The sequence below is a fragment of the Caretta caretta genome, chromosome 10, assembly GCF_965140235.1.
Source record: "Caretta caretta isolate rCarCar2 chromosome 10, rCarCar1.hap1, whole genome shotgun sequence".
Taxonomy (NCBI): Eukaryota; Metazoa; Chordata; order Testudines; family Cheloniidae; genus Caretta; species Caretta caretta.
This window is the reverse complement of record NC_134215.1, coordinates 65,008,991-65,030,187: the sequence shown is the minus strand read 5'-3', so window position 1 is coordinate 65,030,187 and position 21,197 is coordinate 65,008,991. Positions and strand designations below refer to the sequence as shown.

Below are 21,197 nucleotides of genomic sequence, written 5' to 3'. Positions count from 1 at the left end.
GCTCATGAAAACATCTAGATCCAAGAGCTGTCAAATGAAAGCATCAAGACATATTTTTACATAAGCGTTAGCTCTGTGTTTAAATTTTGAGAATAGCTCTGTTATTTTCAGATCAATCACACTGATGTATTTAACGATGATAAGCAGCATCCTGACTCTTTTTATGCTTTGTTTCTTGGCAAGATTTACTCAGTTCTTTACATCTTATATGAATTTGTTGTTACCGATTTGAAACTTTTTGCTTAAGAATATCCATAGCAACAAACACAGCTGTTTCAGAGGAAAACACAGCCATACCAACTGCCTTATCTGCTATACTGGGTTGTTTCAAGGAAATTAAATCAGTTTAATGGCTCACTGGAGACAGAGGCCAGGCATCATTGTTTTATTGTAATCCTCATGTTGAACTCTTTGTAGTCTTGAAAATAACGTTTGTTTAAATTTGATTAAATGGTCTATTAATTTGCTGCTTTTGAAAATTCATCTAGATCACCCATAAGTTAGAAGTTATTATATGCTCGATAATATTAAAGAAACACGTATTATAGGTATTACAGAGCTCGTTTTGGGCCTGACCCTGAGAGATATTGATCATCCAAAACTCCCCTAGACATCAATGAATGTTCTGGGTGTTTGAACCTTCAAGTTTGGGCCCTTGAATTGTGGCTGGCTCTCCTATACAGGCAGAATAGGTGGTTACCTAAAGGCTAAAGCAGCTGTGTATTAGAGGCGGCAAAATATATGGTTGTTTATTCTGTCTTTGGTTACGAGGTGGGAAGTAGTAGGTATTTCCTACTTTGCTTAGGGGGAGAGAGAGAACTACAATTGGCATTAAGAAAAGTCTTGCATACAGTTCACTTGGGTATGGTTTTGCTCTTATGATCAAAGCTGCTGGTGAAATATTTCTGCACACTGTGGGGTGCACCATATAAATCCTCTGTTTGGTTTTTTGCCATCAATATTTTAAACTGGAGATTTCTGGAGGTTTTTTTTAGGGAGAATGATACTGATATTAAAGAAGCTATAGTGTCTGATTCTGTGGGGAGTCTACAATGTATGCATCTTGCATTTTCCCATGGCACCCTCTGCATGTACACTACACGAGCTTAAATTCTACCCGAGCTTAGAGGTGTAACTTGAATCCCCTTGCACATCAAATCTGAATTTGACCCACTGAGTGTGAAGGAATCTAGGTTGGTGCAGATGGCCAAGAGTCTATAAGACACAAGTGTAGCAAGAAAAACGACTAACAGCTGGAAGATATATGAATATGTAGGCTAAAGAAGGAGTGCCCTTCTCTAATTTACACTTTCTTATGCCTTCTTCCAGCTCCTCAGAGTGTTAATTATGTGCCACTGTAAACTCCATAGATGGCTGTACAACCATGTTTAGCTGCTTCTTGACATATAACCCACAGCATCTTACTTACCACCTCTGCATTTGACCATTACCATTGTGGTCTAGATTTTCAAACTTAATGTGCACAAATAGGGTTTGCACAGGTCCTGATCTGTGCTTGTGCAATGGGCAGTTCCTGCAATTACTTGGATAAACTGGCCCTGTATGTCATGTGGGGATGGTACAGATTATAGGTGCCGTTCAAGTCTGTGAGGTGGGGAGGAGTGTGAGGAGTCAAAAAGCGCTAAAGGATCTGAGATTAAAGATTTCTAAATCTGAAGGAAATAAAATAGTCTTAGTGTTTGCATTGTACTCAGGAGTACTGAACATTACTCGACAGGGACTATTCATAGAGCCTTGCAGACAGAGCTTGTTACTGCAGCCACTGAGATCAAGCTTTGCTTTTGGTGAGGCTCCGCCCAGTGCAGGATCTGAGGAGGGAGAGAACAGTGGTGGCTGTATGCCACCTTTATGCCCCCTGCTCCTGGGGCTGCCAGGGGCCAGTTTAATTCCCAGCACGTGTTAGAGCAGTGGTCGGCTGCTCAAGTGTGTGTCTAGCATTAACAGCTTGCAAACCATTACACCAGGTGGGGGTTGTTGGAGCCAAGCAGGGTTCTGGCTATGCCCCACATTCCCAGCCACACTCCCTATATAAGGATGAAAGAGGGGCCAGAGAGCTGGCTAAGCCAACCTTTATGCCATTGTGGAATCTTGGGCAGGCAACTGAGCCACCTCCACACTACTTGGTGCCAGTGGACTGGAGCAAAGCAGCCGCAGCATGGGTCAGGGCCTGGCCTGGTATCTTCAATCTGTATGCCTTTTCCATCAGGCATTTTCTTAGCATACGTGTTTGATTCCATAATTATCAGAAAAAAGAGAGAATGGTGATTAACACACCCTAATTGTTCTTGGTGATGATTATTGCAAAGCTGAGGCCAAATGATATGGCCCACTGGGGATCTTTGAAGTTTGACTTCTTTCATACATGCTGCATGTATTTCATCCCTGCAGCCTCTGTACCTAACTGAGCTAATATATTCCTGTCCACCAGAAAGGGCGGGGTTCCAGATCCCTGAGTCAGACTACCTCATCAGAAAAACTCCACTCTGAAGGGAGCGTTTTGAGTATAAGCTAATGCCGACCTTAGCTGGAATAACTTGCCTTGTTCACCATCTGCACCTGTGTTGTCGTTAGGGAGTTGTCTGGCACTCTGGCTGCATGTGATTTTACACATCTGTCAGTTGAATCAGAGATCCAAATGCACACTCTCGCATCAGGAACATGGTGTAGATTTTTGACTCTCCCTGGAGGACTTATTAGATGTATATGGATGGATGTGATCCAATGAGTGGATTACAGTGAAATGCATATTGTGTAAAGTAAAACAGTATCTATTTTCTTCCGACCAAACCTGACATGTCAAAGGGGAAGCACCTTTATCTAAGCATGAGTAAAATGAGAACTACATGTGGCGGCATTCTTTTAAAACTTCTCAATTTTGGAGTGAGCAAAATAGACCCAGTTTTCTTGTTTGACAGGACCATTTCTAGCTAAACGGAATGGGAGATGGAGTTGCCGGGTTTTGTAGTATGTGCCTTGCACATCATACATGTGTGGCTGTGGTTTGACTTCTGGATTGTGCCAATGGTCTAGATCATGTATTATGGCTCCAAATTATACAGTGCTTCTGTCTACAAACATTAATCATTACAGTCAAAAAGCATGTTTGTGGCATGCCTTTTAGTTCATGTATGTCACAAGCCAAAGAATCCTGCAACCCTTACTTACTACATGATGTTGCCGTGTATAGCATTCTTATACAGTGTATTGTTGAACAATTAATACATTGTTTGGAAGCATCCTAATAATCTGAGGTGGAAAACTATGAAAAGGCTCTATTGTTGTAGCAAAGATTGTGTCTGTTTTTTAGATCCCGAGGTATGCAACATGGTCTTGCCCCTAATATTATGCTGTTTTAAATAGAATTTCTGTTACATATATTTTGGTCCATATATGTAACCTGAGACAAGCTGTTATCTGAATAAAATGCTGGCCATGTGCTTGCTAAATGAAGATCTACAAGCCCATCCCAGAGGCCAGCTCCTTCAAGCACCGAGCCAAGCAAATCAAAGGGCCTATTACAATAGAAATCCTGCTGACATGATAGCGCAGTGAGATCTGCCGAAATCTGTGGCGTGAGTACTTTTGACTTGGAAGGGGCAGCATCTGGCCCTGGATGATTAGAGCATACAAATTACATTTTGTATGGATCAGTGGAAGCCTTCCTGACATAAAATACTATAAACAAGGCCAAAAGGAATGTTGTTTACTTACTACTTTGCTGGAGATCTTCAGCACATTGTGGGAGGGTATGTTATGCCACCACTGACGTATATTCTCTTAGAGACTGATTTATTTGATGGCTATGGCATGATTGCATTAGTCATATACCTGTATCGATAACTCCTAAGCTGTTGAGTACAGTATTTGGCTCCTTTCCAGAGCAGGGGAAGCCTACTGGGCGTAGTGCCAAGTATATGCAGATGCATCATTATGAATAAAACTGACTTGGTATTTCTTTGTGATAATATGTATTGGAAAGATGGACATGGCATAAATTAAACAATGAAAGGGTAATGGAATTGGAAAAGTTTCCTAAAAGAATTTAAGACAGATTTAAGATGTATTAACTAGGCGGGAGAATATTTTATGGAGCCTAGCTTGGTTGAAAGGATTTCAGCTTTTAGGGCTCCATCCTACAAGGTGCTGAGTGCTCTGGCCCTGATCCAATGAAGTACTTCAACATGTGCTGAACTTTAAACCCAAGAGACTCATGTGCTTGCAGTTAAGCATGTGCTTAAGTGCTTTGCTGGATAAGCGCCCAAGTGCTCAAAGCCCTTAAGCACATGCTTAACTTTGAGCGTATTTGAGTCTCTCAGGATCAAGTTCTTAATGAAAATAAATTCCAAATAATAGATTAATAAACCAAAAATCAGATTTCCTTCTGCCACTCAAAATATCACAACAAATCGTGCACTTTATGAACAAAAAAGTTCAGTTCAGAAAAGACAGTACAAACTTAATGATCAGAAATCCCCTATAATCCAAAATAGGTTCAGACCCTCTACTGCCTGCTAATTACATTGAAAGCTCCCTCGATTTTCTGAACGTATCACTCTCCCCTGTTACAGTCAGATAATTGTACTTTAATAGGGTGAACTGTACATAATGTACAATTGATGCTGTACATGGTTGCTGTACTTGCACTGCAAAAATGACCTGAAAAACATGCTTTTGCTACTTAGACCCATTTGGAGAAACATAGTAGAAGCTCTTAGAACATGATTCGGCCCTGTTTATTTGTTCAAGTCCTTGTGGCAACATAAAGGGCCCAATCCTGCAGCTTACTGGCTTTTTGGCATTGGCTTCAATGGAGTAGGATTGGGCCCAAGGTAGTTCAAATATTATTTAAAATATATCGTGTTTTTTTTCTGTACTCTGAATATGAGCCAATGAATTCTTTTTCTGCATACCGAGTCATTCCTGTACTGCTATCTCCATGCAGGGATTTTTGCATGATTTTTAATTATGTTTGGCCATTATTAAAAGTTCCCAAATTGAATGCCCTATGTAAAATTATCTTTCCCAGAAATCCTCTATGCGAGTGCGAACACTAACTGTGCTCAAACCAGGCCTTAGTGCTATGCATATTTTTTTTCTTTCTAAATATTACAACTGGTAGAATATGTTTTTACAGCAAGGACACTGCACCCCTTAGTGTGCCCCGTCTCTGGTATTTAGTCTAAATGGAAAGTAAATAACAAAGTGTAGATAGCAGTAAAAGTATGTTCTCAAAGCCCTACGTCGCATTTAAAGTAGTGGTGCAGCATATGGTCGCTGGCAAACATTTGAATAAACTTGATTTTTGTAGCTGGCTTCCAAGAAACACATCTGTTGACATAGACATGTAATTTCTGCAGCCCAGTAACGTTAATGCATGTATGGTATTATAGCAGCACACTCTAACACAGCTGTAGTTGAAGGCCTGTAATAACTGTTGCTATTGTAGACCCTTATTTATAACTTAATTATGAAAATTTGCTCCAGGCTGAAATTCAGTCGATTCAGTCTCAGCCTTGGAGTGACTTTTTTTTTCCTTTAAAATATTTTGAACACAGTTTTGTAACTCTGTATTATAAAATATTTTCAATTTTAAAACGCAGTTTGCAGCTCTTCTTTCCAAATGAGCTAGTGCTTTGGAGTATTTTTGTGCATGAAAGAGAGTGAGCTACATGGATAATCCACTTGAGTTTTTCTTTTCTGGAATGGAGGTTGTAGCTTAATCCTGTGGACAATAGTCCACATTACACAATTAACTCACCCAATTTAAGATGCTTTAAAATACACAACAGTATAATCAATGGATCTCTAGGCCTGAAGTTGATAAATTCAGCTTAAAACTCTGAGTTATTTAAAGCAACAAATGTAGCAAGGATTTTGAGTAAGCAATAACACACTTCAGATGGGGTAGTTGTACTAGGCACTGGTAATTCCTGAGTGGGGAAAGGACTTGACCATTGTTCTGTTCCTTGCATATATGTATCTGATACCTAACTAGCCATATATTGTTGCTTATTCTATACCTTGTGAATCGCCAGATATTAAATAGCATCTTTAAAAAGTGCTTATTAAGAGATATACATAAAGCTGATCATGATACATATGCTTCAGTGCAGAGGGACTTAGGGCTTCTGGGAGGAGCTTAATTCTTCATCCATAGTGTCAGGCGTTTTTAAATTCTCGTTGAATTCAAGGCTCTGTTTGGAGAAGGGAAACCATCACACACACTCCAGTTCAACCCAACAACAAAAATCAACCAAACAACCCTCCACCAAATCAACAGGAATTCCTGTGTTTTTTCACAAATGCCACAATAAAGTGTACAAAGATTTTCATTATAAAAACCTCTACCTTATCTACAGGCTGTTAAGGCCAGTGACCTCTAGATATGCAGTGATGTACTGGGTTTTAGGTTTTGGGGTTTTTTAAAATTGTTTTGGTAGAGGTGTGCAAAAATTCAAGTGAAAATCAAGGTTTCCACATTGTGTTCAGTGTAGAAAAGATGGGACCCATCATCAGCAATTAACTGTATCAATTTAGGCAGACAGACGTCATAAATTGTAATATAGATATTTTAAAAATAATAATGGATTGAAATAATTCTTGGAGTTTTGTTACCCAAATTATGATCCTAATCCTGCAAAGATTGAGCACTTTACCAGTTCCTTTGGGGTACGCGTGTGGGTGACTCATAATTATTACTTAAGGATTGGATTCTGCTTTCATTGATGGCTATGACAAAACTCCCATTGACTTCTGTTGTACATGATCTGGCCCTTAGTATCTAAGAAGCCTTGTGTACAGGGACATAATTACATCAATGGGTTCTGCTGAGATTATATACAAGAAGGGAAGTCCATGCCTGCTTGACTGTAGGTTTTCACATTAGTACTGATATGACTTACATACACAGTGCAGATAGGTGAAGAATGTAACTTCCCTGAAGAGCTTGCACTGCTAGATTTGCACTCTGTGAAGTCCTGTAGGAATTTGGAGGAATCTGTATAGAGGTGTATTGTGTTATGAAGATCAGATTGTTTCATGCACTGAAGGAACTGAAGGAATGACTATTCTTTGCTTTTGAGCTGTCTCCATACAGATACATCTCTGGCCTCCATGATGAGCATGAACATTCATTCATCTGTATTTTGACTTTTTACCAATGTTACAAATATAGTCCCCAGTTACCTACATTTCAGGTACCTCTCAGCTTACTGCTCAGTACATATTTCCTAGAATATACAATAGCCGAGAAAAAGGAATTTCTGTAGGAGCTTTGGCTGGAGAGGTGTTTGGCTTCCTAAATGATAACTCCTGGGGTTAAAATAATAAAAAGAATGAATAAATGAGGCCGAGAACCTATTTAACTATGCATGCAGCCATTTATGGAGAAAAATGTTCGTTCTGCTCTGGGCCTTTGTGTTTTGATATAAGAAAGCACAAGTACCTAGAATCACTTGATTTGTTGCTGTGAAAACAAATATTTTCTTTGTGAATCACCAAGAAATTTTATGTGAATATTTTCCATTCATACTTCCCCTTTCCCCTTTATTGAGCCGTTAGGCTGCAAGTTTTGTTACAACTGCAACAGAAAGAGACAGAGTAGTGAAATTCCAATGCATATGATCTCCAAATAGTTCAGTATATGAGGGTGGTTTTCTTTTGTTTGTTTTTTAAATAAATGATCTGAAACTTGAATAATGATCAGTTCTAATAAAGGAAAGAGACCCTCGTCGGAAACATCATAGATCATATTTGATGCAAGGATAAACTGACAAGGGCATTTTCAAATAGAACAATTGTGTGTAGGTCAGCTGCAAAATGGGGGTTATCTGTAATGAAGACAGATCTTAAGCAAAGGTTGTCAGAATGGTCAGTGCAACTATCCTGTCATATCCCCTTGCAACAAAGTTGATTAATGTTTTCCCTATCAAAGTCAATGCTTTTGTACAGTAAATATTGCATTTCGAAATAATTTCCTAATTTAATTTCAGCATAAAAATTGCAAAAGAAGATAGGAAATAACTACTTAAGAACCGTTACAACAGCCACATTCACACTTGTAGTTAGCCTTGGGAAATTCAGGAATAATGACTGAGTGGATTTTATATTTTTCAGTGACAGCATGTACTGTTTGGCACTCTGGAGCAATGCTGTAGGAAAAGAAAAGAGGCCTAAATAAGGTCTGAAAAGGAAAGAGCCCTAAGAGAAAGATCTGTCTCCAAACTCTGCTCTGCTATAAAATAAAGAGCTAGTTTTACACTCCTTAACCAGACAAAACTCCTGTTGAGATTAATAGGCATTTTACTTGAGTAAAGAAAGCAGGGTTGAGTATTTCTCTTCGTAAAAAGGTTTTAATGCCTAAGGATTGGGGGAAGTAACCAATAAACCTCTACAATTGTTAAAAATGAACACCACTAGAAGTCTTAAAATTACATATTTATTTTAAAACAAATATCCATAACTCTTTAACTGAACTTTGGGCAACAGAGATCAGCAAAATTCAATTATAAATATCAATAGCCACAGACAGTATAGGACAGTTAAGTTACTCATCTAGCCAGCTCATTTACTGATTGTCATTCAAGTCCTAATACAATATATTGTACTTCTAACGTAAAAATTTATCATAGGGCTCTCCCGTGCATCCATTTGCCACCTGTGTGGTTTTGCACTAGAGCAGGGTTTCTCAAACTTCATTGCACTGTGATCCCCTTCTGACAACCAAAATTACTACATGATCCCGGGAAGGGGGACCAAAGCCTGAGTCCCACCGCCCTGGGGGGCGCCAAAGCTTGAGGGCTTCAGCCCTGGGCAATGGGGCTCAGACTTTGGCTTCAGCCTCAAGCCCCAGCAAGTCTAACGCCAGCCTTGGCGACCCCATTAAAATAAAGTCATGACCCACTTTGGAGTCCCAATCCACAGTTTGAGAACTGCTGCCCTAGAGAGAACATTCCTGTGCTGTAGCAGTGCTCCAGTTCTCCACAGTTTACTCTGAAAATCACATTTCTCATTTATTCTCTTTTTAAATTTTCTTTTAATATATTTATTTTAAGTGCACATAGTGGTTAGGAAACAGCTGGATAGAGACTTATGGAGACTAAAATCCTCTCTCCGCAGCAAAGCTACAATACAGGACTCAAGCAGTGCAGGATTTCTTCACATCACGATGCCAGTACCTCAGCTGTAACACATTTACAGCAGCTGAGAATCTAGGGTAAGAATTTCAAAAGCACCTAAGTGACTAAGTCACATTTTCAAAAGTGATGTAGGCACCTAGGCTCCTATGTCCCACTGAAATTCAGTGAGATTTAGACTCTGAATTGCATAAGCCACTTTTGAAAATGAGGTTTAGGCTCCTGAGTCATTTAGGTGCTTTTGAAAGTTTGATCCCCAGTTTTAATTGGTGGTATAACTTTTACCATTAACACATATAATAATCCTTACCTTATTTTTAGTTCATGTTCTTACTTTATGGTTCAGCTTATGATGATGACAACAGTAGCAATAGTGATCCCTAGCACAAGCATTTCATCTCAGATGATGGACATTTGGACTAAAGGGCTTTACCGCCAACCAGTCATTAATGAAGAGGCAAAGCCCTACCCAAATGGGTTTTGCCTTTTTACTGTTTAAAATATGCTACTTATAAATATTGTATTTCTGTGTCAGTCTTACAATCTGCCCTTAGTAAAGGGCAGCATATAGCTCATAGATTTAATGAGTCTAAAGCCTGAAGGGACCATTGGATCTTCTACGCTGACCTCCTGCGTATCACAGGCCATTATATTTTACCCAATTACTGTGTATGGAGCCCAATAACTTATGTTTAGCTATAGCATGTCTTCCACAAAAACATCCAGTCTTGATCTGAAGACTTTGGACTTTCCTCAGTAGTTTGTTCCAATGGTTAATCACCCTAATTAAAAATCTGAGCCTTATTCCTAATTTGAATTTATCTGGCTGTCGTGTGCAGCCATTGGTTCTTATTCTGCCTTTCTCTGCTAGATTAAATAGTCCTTAAATATGTTGTTTTTCTCCCTGTGAATATCTTTATACACTATAATCAAGTCACCTCTCAGTCTTAAGTTTTTGGGTTTTTTTTTTTTTTTGATAAGGTACACAGCTGGAGCTCTGTAAGTCTCTCACTGTATGGAATTTCCTCCTGGCCTCGAATCATTTTTGTGACTCTTTTCTGCATCCTCTCCAGTTTTTCAAGAGCCTTGTAAAATGCGAGCACTGGAATGGGACACAGTATTGCAATATCGGTCTCGCCAAGGCCGTGTACATAGGTATAATCACTTCCCCACTCCTACTTGCTCATTTCCTGTGTATACACCAAAGGGTTACAAAAGCTCTTCTTGTGACAGCACCAGAATGGGAGCTCATGTTGAGTTGCTCATTCAGTATCACCCCGAAATCCTTTTCAGAGTCACTGCTTTACAGTACACAGCCCCCCCACCCCCTTGAGTAGATTCATAGATACTAAGGTCAGAAGGGACCATTATGATCATCTAGTCTGACCTCCTGCACAACTCAGGCCACAGAATCTAACCCACCCACTCCTGCGAAAAACCTCACCTATGTCTGAGCTATTGAAGTCCTCAAATCATGGTTTAAAGACTTAAAGGAGGAGAGAATCCTCCAGCAAGTGACCTGTGCCCCATGCTACAGAGGAAGGTGAAAAACCTCCAGGGCCTCTTCCAATCTGCCCTGAAGGAAAATTCCTTCCTGACCCCAAATATGGCGATCAGCTAAACCCTGAGCACATGGGCAAGATTCACCAGCCAGATGCTACAAAAAATTCTTTCCTGGGTTACTCAGATCCCACCCCCTCTAACATCCCATCACAGGCCATTGGGCCTATTTACCATGAATATTTAAAGATTAATTAATTAGGTGTGGCCTGCATTCCTTGTTGCTAGATGTATGTGTAACCCACTAAACTTTGATTACAGAAGTACCCACTCTAATTCCATTTTACTGTAGGAATAGTGAGCGGGTTCAGTCTGGTTTCACAGCAGAGCTCCCACCTGTGGATGATAACATATAAGATAAATAAGCAAATTTGGACAGTCGTGGATGCTCCAGTTTGGAATAAAGACACCACAGTGTAGCAAAGCTGCTCACAGTAAAACAAATCTTTAAGTTTATAAGAGGACGCTTTGAGGGTTTACTTAAGACTCCTCAGAAATCTAAACACAAACTTATTGTTGCAGCAGTACAGCAAATACTGCACATAGAGCCCTGTGTGGATACAAAATTTGTATCCACATCTGATCCGCGATTCACAAACATGGTCCGTGGATATTAAGTGGGTATCCGCAGATTTACAGGGTTCTACCTATGCAAACAAAAAATAGTAGCATCAGGCATACCGATATTGTCCGTACCAAAACGGTACATAGGCCACAAATCCTAGGCATTTAAAATATGCACTACCGATTTGGCATTAATGTGCCCATACTGTCCTGAGCTGAAAAGCAGCATGAGCCTAATTCTGTAAATAGGCTGGTATCCTCTTCCTTGTGATTATCTTCTTGCTGCAATTAGTAAAAGCAGCCCTGTGAGCATCACCCCTTAGGCACAGAGATTTTCACCTTCCCTCTGGTATGGCTGTCTCCCTCTGGATCCAGCACTGAAGAGTTTGATGCCTTTTTAGAGTGGAATTGGTTCCCATCCTTGGGGATACCTTACTAACCATTCTTCAAGGGTTTGTGACCTTTTTCCTTTGTTTACCAGCTAGTCCCATAGTAGCTGGAGTTAGGAGAGAGCTGGTCCACTCTTCTGGCAGGCTCCCTTCCCCATCCTCACCCTCCCCCCGCCCCCCCCGCAAATGACTTCTCCTATTCAAACATGCGACAGAAGCATGGGTTACATATACCTTTGCATTTGGCTGTCTTAAAATACAACTGGCTTGAATGGGCCCAGCTTACCGAGCAATCCAGGTTGCTCTGTATGACTGCCCTGTTCTCATTATTGACCATTCTGCTAATCTTTGAGTCATCCGTAAATGCTATCAGCCATGATTTTTATCCTGAGCTGACCCAGGAGCAGAGCAGGAATTGAACTGTGAATGAAGGAGCAACAATACAGTCCTTGCTTCCCCCTTACTTGGAGGGGAGGGAATAAGCTACTCCAGCCCCACTCTGCACCAGTTCAGCTGTGCTGGCTGGTACACTGAGAGGAGTATAGCCAAGGCTCCACCCACTTCCAATTCCTGTCTGCATGGGAAGGGGAGTATCAACCTGGCACTGCTACACTCAGCCTGAGCTGCTGCCCACTTCCTACCGGCAGGAAGCAAGTTGGCAGCTCGGGTGACATTCTGGCACTGCAGGAATAGTAGTGAGTTCAACAGGAAGGTAAGAAATGGCATCGCAACCCTTTATTATAGTTTATTTAATGTATTTCCTGTTTTTGCCAGGGTGTCCACCTGCAGAGCTCTGAACTTCAGTCAGTCTCAGTGTCACCATCCTTCCCAGAACTCCTTCCTTATCTCTGCTTGCCCATGCTAGCTTCATTTAATGTATTAGCTGGTAAGCTTTGTGCAAGGCCAGGGGAGTTGCTGTCATTTCTTCCGAAAACCGAGCACAGAATAAAAATGTGTCTGCAGGTCTCTAGGGTGATGCCGATCCCAGGGATGTGATGACTTTTTTTTATTTTTATATAAATTTTGAAAAGTGTATGGCACCTGGAAGAATACTGGAGAGAAAGCATTATTTCAAAATAATACTTTGGCTTTGAGAACCTGACACAAATGTGCATTTGCCTATAATTTGTGACCTAACTAATGGCATCAGTGGAACACTTTAACAGTCCAAGAAAGATCTAGTGCCCACGTTGCCAGTGTGTTCATAATCCAGAATGTTTTGAGTTCTCTGTTGTGCATGTGCTGTGCTATCCAGTGAGTGGAGCAATGATTAATTGAGTGCTGTGAAGGGAAAGCACATGTTATGCTGACAATACCTAATGAACTTGCCTAATAAAATCTTGAATATGGAACAGCTAGTTTTAAAAAATTCAAGCTGACAAAGTTACAATGGTTGATGGGGGAGGGGGAAACCTGCTTTCCGACTGATGTGTAGGGGATGTAGTCTTAGGGCCTATTGGCATCAGTGAGATTTACACCGGTAAACTTCCCATTTGTGGTGCCATTGATTTTACTTTTGAGCCATATATTTTGGGGATCTTTGATAAACCAATGTATTAGAACAGCGTTACTCAAACTGGGGTCTGCGGATCCCCAGGGGTCTGCAAGGGTACACTAGGGGGTCCACTGGCCCCACTGATCAACTCCTTTCCCTTCCTACCAGGGCCTCCTGCATGCTGGGAAACAGTTGTTCAGCAGCATGTAGGAGATACTGGGAAGGAGGGGAGAAGCGGGGATGGGGTGCCCTCGGGGGAGGGGGTGGAAAGAGGCGGGGAAGAGGAGGGGCAGGAGTGGAGCGGAGGCGGGAAGAAGTGGGTGGGGGTGGGGCCTGGAGGATGAGGGTGGAGTGAGGGTGGGGCCTGGGGCTGAGTGGGAGGGGTGGAGGGGTCCACGACAAATTTTAAATCAATATAGGGGTCCTTGGGTTGCTAAAATTTGAGAACTGCTGTATTAGAGCATAAGAACATTAGAATGGCTATGCTGGCTCAGACCAATGGCCAATTTAGCTCAGTATCCAATCTTCCGACAGTGGCTGGTGCCAGGTGCTTCAGAGGGAATGAACAGAACAGGGCATATATCAAGTGATCCATCCCTTGTTGTCCAGTCCCAGCTTCTGGCAGTCAGAGGCATAGGGACACCCAGAGCATGGGGTTGCCTTCCTGACCATCTTGGTTAGTAGCCATTGATGGACTGATTCTCCATGAACTTATCTAATTATTTGTTTTAACCTAGTTATACTTTTGGCCTTCTCAACATCCCCTGGCAATGAGTTCCACAGGTTGACTGTGCATTGTGTGAAGAACTACTTCCTTATGTTAGTTTTAAACCTGTTGCCTATTAATTTAATTGGGTGACTCCAGGTTCTTGTATTATGTGAAGGAGTAAATAACATTTCCTTATTCACTTTCTCCAAATTATTAATGATTTATAGACCTGTATCATATCCCCTCTTAGTTATTTCTTTTCTAAGATGACTGGCCCCAGTCTTTTTAATCTCTCCTTATATGGAAGATGTTCCATATCTTAATCATTTTGTTGCCCTTCTCTGTACTTTTTCCAATTCTAATATATTTTTTTGAGATGGTGAAACCAGAACTGCACTCAGTATTCAAGGTGTGGATGTACCATGGATTTATATAGTGGCATTATGATATTTTGTGTCCTATTATCAATCACTTTGCTAATGGTTCCTAATATTCTGTTAGCTTTTTTTGACTGTCATTGCACATTGAGAGAACTACCCAGAATGACTCCAAGATCTTTCTTGAGTGGTAACAGCTAATTTAGACCCCAGTGTTTTGTATGTATAGTTGGGATTACATTTTCCAGTGTGCATTACTTTGCGCTGTAAAGCCAACCACATTGTTGTGTTTAGAGACTGGTCATAGGATAATAATAGGTCAGGATTGGGGCAGGGTATCGGTGGAACTTATCTTGGTAACTGAGGACTACAGTTAACACTTTTTCATGTTTTCCTTTGATGCAACAGCTGAGAGGTATAGAAGGAGTAGTCTCCTTGGGTGCTGTGGGCCTGGGAAGATCATTCCATACATGTTTATTTTGTGGCCTGATATTGGAAGTCAGTTGAAATGGGACCCCAGGTTGAGCACAGGTGTTTGTGGCAATCATTGTCAGCAATTGGTGAAGCTGAACCAGTGCTGAACGTAATTAGCTATAAGCGCAGACATGACCAACCACAATCAGCATCATTTCAGGAACCCTGGTTAAAACTTTCTCTGTGCCAAGTTGGTGTTTGGCTCTGACTCATTGGGTGGTGGAAGGAATATTTACCAAAAGGTGAAGGAGTGAATTAAACTAAACCGAATTAAAGCCTTGTTAATTCTAAGTGAGAGTGTCCACAGGTCTTTAATGCTGTTTAACTAATCCACACAATTAATTCAGATTTAATTTTCCTGAGTGTCCCCATCTATAGAAGTCCTAAAAAGGAGGTTGGAATCTTATCTGAAATCAGTGCTCCTTGATACTAGGTAAAACAAGAAAAGAGCTTTCCTAAATTGTCTGACTAGATGCCCAGAGGGCAGCTCCTGCATAGGGTCACCAGATGTCCTGATTTTTTATAGGGACAGTCCCGATATTTGGGGCTTATTTGGCTCCTATTACCCCCTACCCCCGTCCCGATTTTTCACACTTGCTGTCTGGTCACCCTACTCTTGCACAATGAGACAGACTGTGTGAGTGAGCTTTGGTGACAAAGACAGGGCAGGAATCATTCTGGCATAATTAGAGTAATTCTGAAGTGATTTTCCTATGTGAATGAAGTGTTTCTCTTCTCTTAAGAGCACAATTCCCATTATTGTTCATACTCATCCTGTAGCTGAGAAGAACTTGGGTGTCTTTATTTTTCTCACCTTGTGACCATTATTATAAGGAACAGCAATGTGTTGAAGAAATCAGACTAACACAACTGCCTTCTAGTTACTATATCCACAGAGAGGGAATAGAAAACTAAGGGTCATGTGGTAAAGTAAACAAATACAGAGATACCTGCTAAAGACCTGTTTTCATGCTATGGACAGATTTTAGATTAGAAGGAGACAGTTGAGACAACATTGCCATACCACTCTAACTTGTTTGCTGCTCTGTGAGGATAGGCTGTATCTGCAGAGCTGTGTGCAAATGTAACAGTTTTGCAGCACACACACAGAAAGACAGTTTGGGGTCCTGCCTTTACCTGGATTTGCTGGGCTGGTGTCTCCTTACTGTGGTTCTTGGCTGGCGTGAGCAATTGATATCATGTAATCACTGTAAAGCCAATGGGAAAGTAGTCGGCCTTTCATTTTCATTTCTAACATTCTTCAGTCGGGAAGAGAGTGTCGGATGCAGGCCAATGACGTGCAAGAAACTGTGTGTTAGAGAAGCCAACAAGCCAGGAAAGACTCACTTTTCATTCTTTACTTGATGTTTACCTTGGTTTTGGAGCCTGTACTCCTTCTCAACACCAGACTTACTGGCATTATTTGAGGTCTGTCTTTCTGCTATTGTGTAGTTACAGTCTATGTGTTTGTATGTTTGGGGCTTTATCCTCATCTGGGCCAAGCTCCCCCTTGATACAGCTGAGGGAGGAGAGGCAAAGGGGGCTCTAAGTCACATTTACATCTCTCTCTATCTCCAGGATGTTCAGGGTCCAGAGATGGCACTGATATAAGCTAGAGCAGCCAGAAGGGCCAGTGTTCACATGGGAAAGAAGAAAAATTGAACTGGGTCAGGGTGTTAAGAAAGAACAAAGAAGGGTGGGAACTTTAATTTTTCTTAAGAGACAGAAGAACCAGAGCAGCCTCTCAAATGTTTACCTTGTGTTATTTGTTGACCGAATCTCTGCTGTATACATTCAGTTTCTCACTATTATTGGCTGAACATTCCTATGCTACTTGTTCATCCCTATGAGAGGACCTCCTGCTTGCAATCTGAGGGGGAGAGAACCTCATCTCACCTTTGCCTTGTGCCCCTGACAACTCAAGGAACAAGCCTGTGGTAGATGGAGCAAGGCATCAAGCAATACAGGTGAAAAGCTGATTTGTTGGTCGAGATTTAAGATACCAGTATGATGTCAGTATGATGTTGAAGATGTGCATCTGTAACGGTGCTGGTTCTGGTGGGACCCAACTGAGAGTGCCAATTCAGGACAAATTGCTTAAAGTAGGGCAGTTACAGCCCAAGGCTGGGGTTCCTTTGCATACGAAGCCAAACCAAACCAGCCAAACAGGGAAGACTTCGGTTTTACCCCGCTGGCTAACAACAAGTCACACAAGCAATTCCCTTAGACACTCCAGTTTCCCAGTATCACCACCAGTGCCAGTAAGTGGAGTGCTTACCTGGGCAGCTCCAGTTTGGTGCGAGGGGTGGGGGTGGGAATGGGAATGTGGGGGGTGCAAGAGTCAGGACGTGGGGTATGGGGGGGCTGGGTATGGGGGGTGCAGGAGTCAGGGCAGAGGGCTGGGGGCATGTGAGGGGGTGCAAGAGTCAGGGCAAGAGCTGTGGGGGGACTGTGTGTGTGTGTGAGGAGGTGCTGGAGTCAGGGCTGGGGTCATGGGGGGTGCAGGGGTCAGGGCAGGAGGCTGGGTGTGTGTGAGGGGGGTGCAGGGGTCAGGGCGTGTGTGAGGGGGGTGCAGGGGTCAGGGCAGAGGGCTGGGAGGGTGTGTGGGGGGGTGCAGGGGTCAGGGCAGAGGGCTGGGAGGGTGTGTGGGGAGGTGCAGGGGTCACGGCAGAGGGCTCGGGGTGTGGGCTGGAGTCGTAGGGGTGGTCCCAGCCCCCTGCCCTGAGCGGCTCACAGCAGGGGGCTGGAGGGGATATGCCCTGATTCCAACCCCCCATCCCCACCTCCTCGTGGCTCTGCTTCTCCCTCTCCCTCCCTCGCAAGGGCCATCAGCTGATGGGGCAGGGAGGGAGAGGAGGAGGGGCAGGAACCCAGCAAAGAGGCGGAGGGGAGCTTGCCTGCTCTGCAGCAGCAGCCGGCAGGACCAAGCTTCTTCACCCTGCCCAGGGGGAGGGGAGGGGGGCGGAGAAGAGCGGGCCGGGGCAGGCAGGATTTTTAATGGCATGCTGCTGCCTGCCGGGATCCCGGCCTGGGTTCGGCAGCAGGCTGAGTGGGGCTGGTGGCTGGGACTCGGCAGGCAGCAGCGTGCCATTAAAAACCAGCTCGCGTGCAGTCTTTGGCATGCGTGCCATAGGTTGCTGACCCCTGGTATGGCTGATGGCCCTTAATGGGCCGTCAAGCAGGCTACGCAGAGCTGACACCAACTTGTCTGAGGTATCACCCGAAGCATAGCACTAGTTTGAAATACAGACAGTATAGCGCAGAGGTGGGCAAATTATGGCCCACGGGCCACACACGGGACCCTCCTGCCCAGCTCCTGGGCTCCTGCCCCGGGAGGCTCACCCCCGGCCCCTCCCCTGCTGTCTCCCCTCCCCCGAAGGCAGGGGAGCGAGCTGTGCGTCGCAAGGCTCTGGGTGGTGGGGCTGTGAGCTCCTGGGGCAGCGCAGCTGCAGAGCCCGCCTGACCCGGTGCTCTGGGCGGCGCGGCTGTAGAGCTGCCAGCCACCAGCGCTCCAGGCAGCGCGGTGAGGGGGCAGGGAGCGGGGGGTTGGATAGAGGGCAGGGGAGTTCAAGGGGGTGGTCAGAGGGCGGGGATGTGGATAGGGGTCGGGGTGGGAACAGGGGGTTGAATGGGGGCAGTCAGGAAGGAGGGGGGCTTGGATGGGGCAGCAGGGGGCAGTCAGGGGCAGGGATTCTGGGGGCAGTTAGGGGACAGGAAGAAGGGGTGGTTGGATGGGGCAGGGTCCCGGGGGCAGTCAGGAATGAGAGGAGGGGTTGGATGGGGCGGCGGGGGGCAGTTAAGGGCGAGGGTCCGGGGGCGGTCAGGGGACTGGGAGTGGGGGTGTGTGTGGATGGGGCAGGGGTCCTGGGGGGGCCATCAGGGAACAGGGGAGGTTGGATGGGGCAGGAGTCCTGGGGGGGGGCACAACCCCCTCCCCTAACCGGCCCTCCATACAATTTCCAAAACCCAATGTAGCCCTCAGGTGAAAAAGTTTGCCCGCCCCCGGTATAGAGCCAATACTTATATCTTTAAATACAAAAATGATACATGCATACAGATAGCATAATCATAACCAGCAAACCATAACCTTGTCTTAGACACCTTATTTGACCCCCTTTGTACAAGATTTGGTGCCACTACAGGGTCTTGGTTGCAACAATGTTCTACACGGTCCCAGTTCAAGTCAATAGTGTCACAGCATCTTCCTTAGTACACAGGAGAGAATAAGGGCAAAACATGCTGAATGATCAGAAGTTGGGCATAACTTAAAATGTTACTTCCTTTTTATCATCTTCCTTGACCCTGGCCCTATTCCATAATAATTGGGGAAGAGAGGAGATTTGAATAACATGAATTAGTTCTTATGGGGGTCTTCAGGAGGGATTTGACTGAGGAGAGTGAGGTGGATTAGTACAAGATGGGGTATTAGTTGGTGTCTGCTAGAGACCACCAAATCACACTACGGAATAGGATGACCAGCCCCTTACACATCTATCTACAATGTGTAGGACAAAAAGCTGTGTGATTGTGGGGATCGTGAGTGACATATGCTGGAGGTTTAATGCTGCCAGTACTAAAACATCCTTGGAATTTCTAAATACTACAGAAGATAATGTCTAACTCAAAAATTTTTGCAACCAAAACAGAGGAATTCTATATTAGACCTCCTCTTGAAAGATAAAGGGGAACTGATCACAGAACTAAAAATTAATTGTAGCTTAGGTACAAATGATCATGATTTGATCACATTTATAATGTGCAAACAGAATAAAGTGCACACCAGTAACACACACACACCCCCTTGGTACTTTAAAAAGGCCACCTTCACAAAAATGAAAGCAATCATGAGCCAGATCAGCTGGGAGGAAGCATTTAACCAGAAAAATGTAATTGATAATTGGGAATCCTTTAAAAACACCTTACTAGATACCCAAAAACCAACAATCTCACAATTCAGGAAGGAGGAATATTGGTTAAAAAAAACCGTCCTGATTTAGAGGGGAAGTGAAGGCAAATATCTATATCTGCCTTCACTTCCTATTTTATATATATAGGACAAATGGAAGAAAGGGGAAGAAATATGTGGCCAGCAAAGTTAGGGACAATAATAAGGAATTTAAGTATATTAGGAACAAAAGAAGTCGACAATCATATCTGTCCATTACTAGAATGGCAGAATCATCAATAATGATGCACAAAAGGCAGAAGTGTTCAATATATATTTCTTGGGTATATTTGGGAAAAAACAGGTGATGTAGTCTCATCAGAGGATGATGATAACACTCTTGCATTCCACTAGTACCTAAGGAGGCTGTTAAACAGGAATAACAAAAGTTAGACATTTTAAAATCAGCAGATCCAGATAACTTGCATCCAAGAGTTTTTAAAGAGTTGGCTGAGTAGCTGACTGGACGATTAATGTTGATTTTCATGGAACACTGGAGAAATTCCAGAAGACAGGAAGAAAACTAATGTTGTGTCACTATTTAAAGAGTAAATGGGATGACCCATATCATCTGTCAGTCTAATATAGATTCCATGCAAGATAATGGAGCAACTAATATAGGACTCGATTAATAAAGAATTAAAGGAGGGTAATATAATGAATGCCAATCAAAATTGGTTTATGAAAAATAGATTCTGGCAAATTAACTTAATTTTTTTTAATGAGATAAGTTTGGTAGATAGGGGCAATAGTGTTAATGTAACATATACTTAGACTTTTGTAAGGCCTTTGACTTAGTAATGCACTAGAACAATTAAAACTAGAACAATATAAAATTAACGTGGAGCATATTAAATTGATAAAAAGGCTTGCAAATGGATAGGTCTCAAAATGTAACTGTAAACGGGGAATTGTCATCAAGTGGGTGTCCCTCAGGAATCAGTTCCTGGCCCTGTGCTATTTAACATTTTTATCAGTGACCCGGAAAAAAACAAAATCTTAACTGATAAAGTTTGCAGATGACACAAAAATTGAGGGAGTGGTAAATAATGAAGAGGACAGATCATTTATAAAGAGAGATCTGGATTGCTTGGTAACCTGGCTGCAAGCAAACACTATGTATTTTAATATGGCTAAAGGTAATGTATATATCTAGAAACAAAGAATGTAGGCCATCCTTATAGAATGGGGGACTCTATTCTGGAAAGCAGTGACTGAAAAAGATTTGGGATTTGTGGTGGATAATCAGCTGAACATGAACTCCCAGGGAGATGCTGTTGCTAAAGAGCTAATACGATCCTTGGATGCATAAACAGGGGACTCTCAACTATCAGTAGAGAGATTTTTACCTTTGTTTGGCACTTGTGTGACCATTGCTGCAGTAGTGTGTCCTGTTCTGGTGTCCACAATTCAAGAAAGATGTTGAAAAATTGGAGAGAGTTCAGAGAAGAGTGACAAGAATGACTAAGGATTAGAAAACATGTCTTCTGGTGATAGGCTCAATGAACTCAATCTATTTAGCTTAACAA

General features: G+C 42.8%; 1 protein-coding gene across 7 annotated transcripts in view; it reads left to right on the top strand.

The window, feature by feature from the left end:
- Positions 1 to 21,197, top strand: part of FBN1 (fibrillin 1) — a 217,648-nt gene that overhangs the window by 32,979 nt on the left and 163,472 nt on the right. The window lies entirely within an intron of this gene.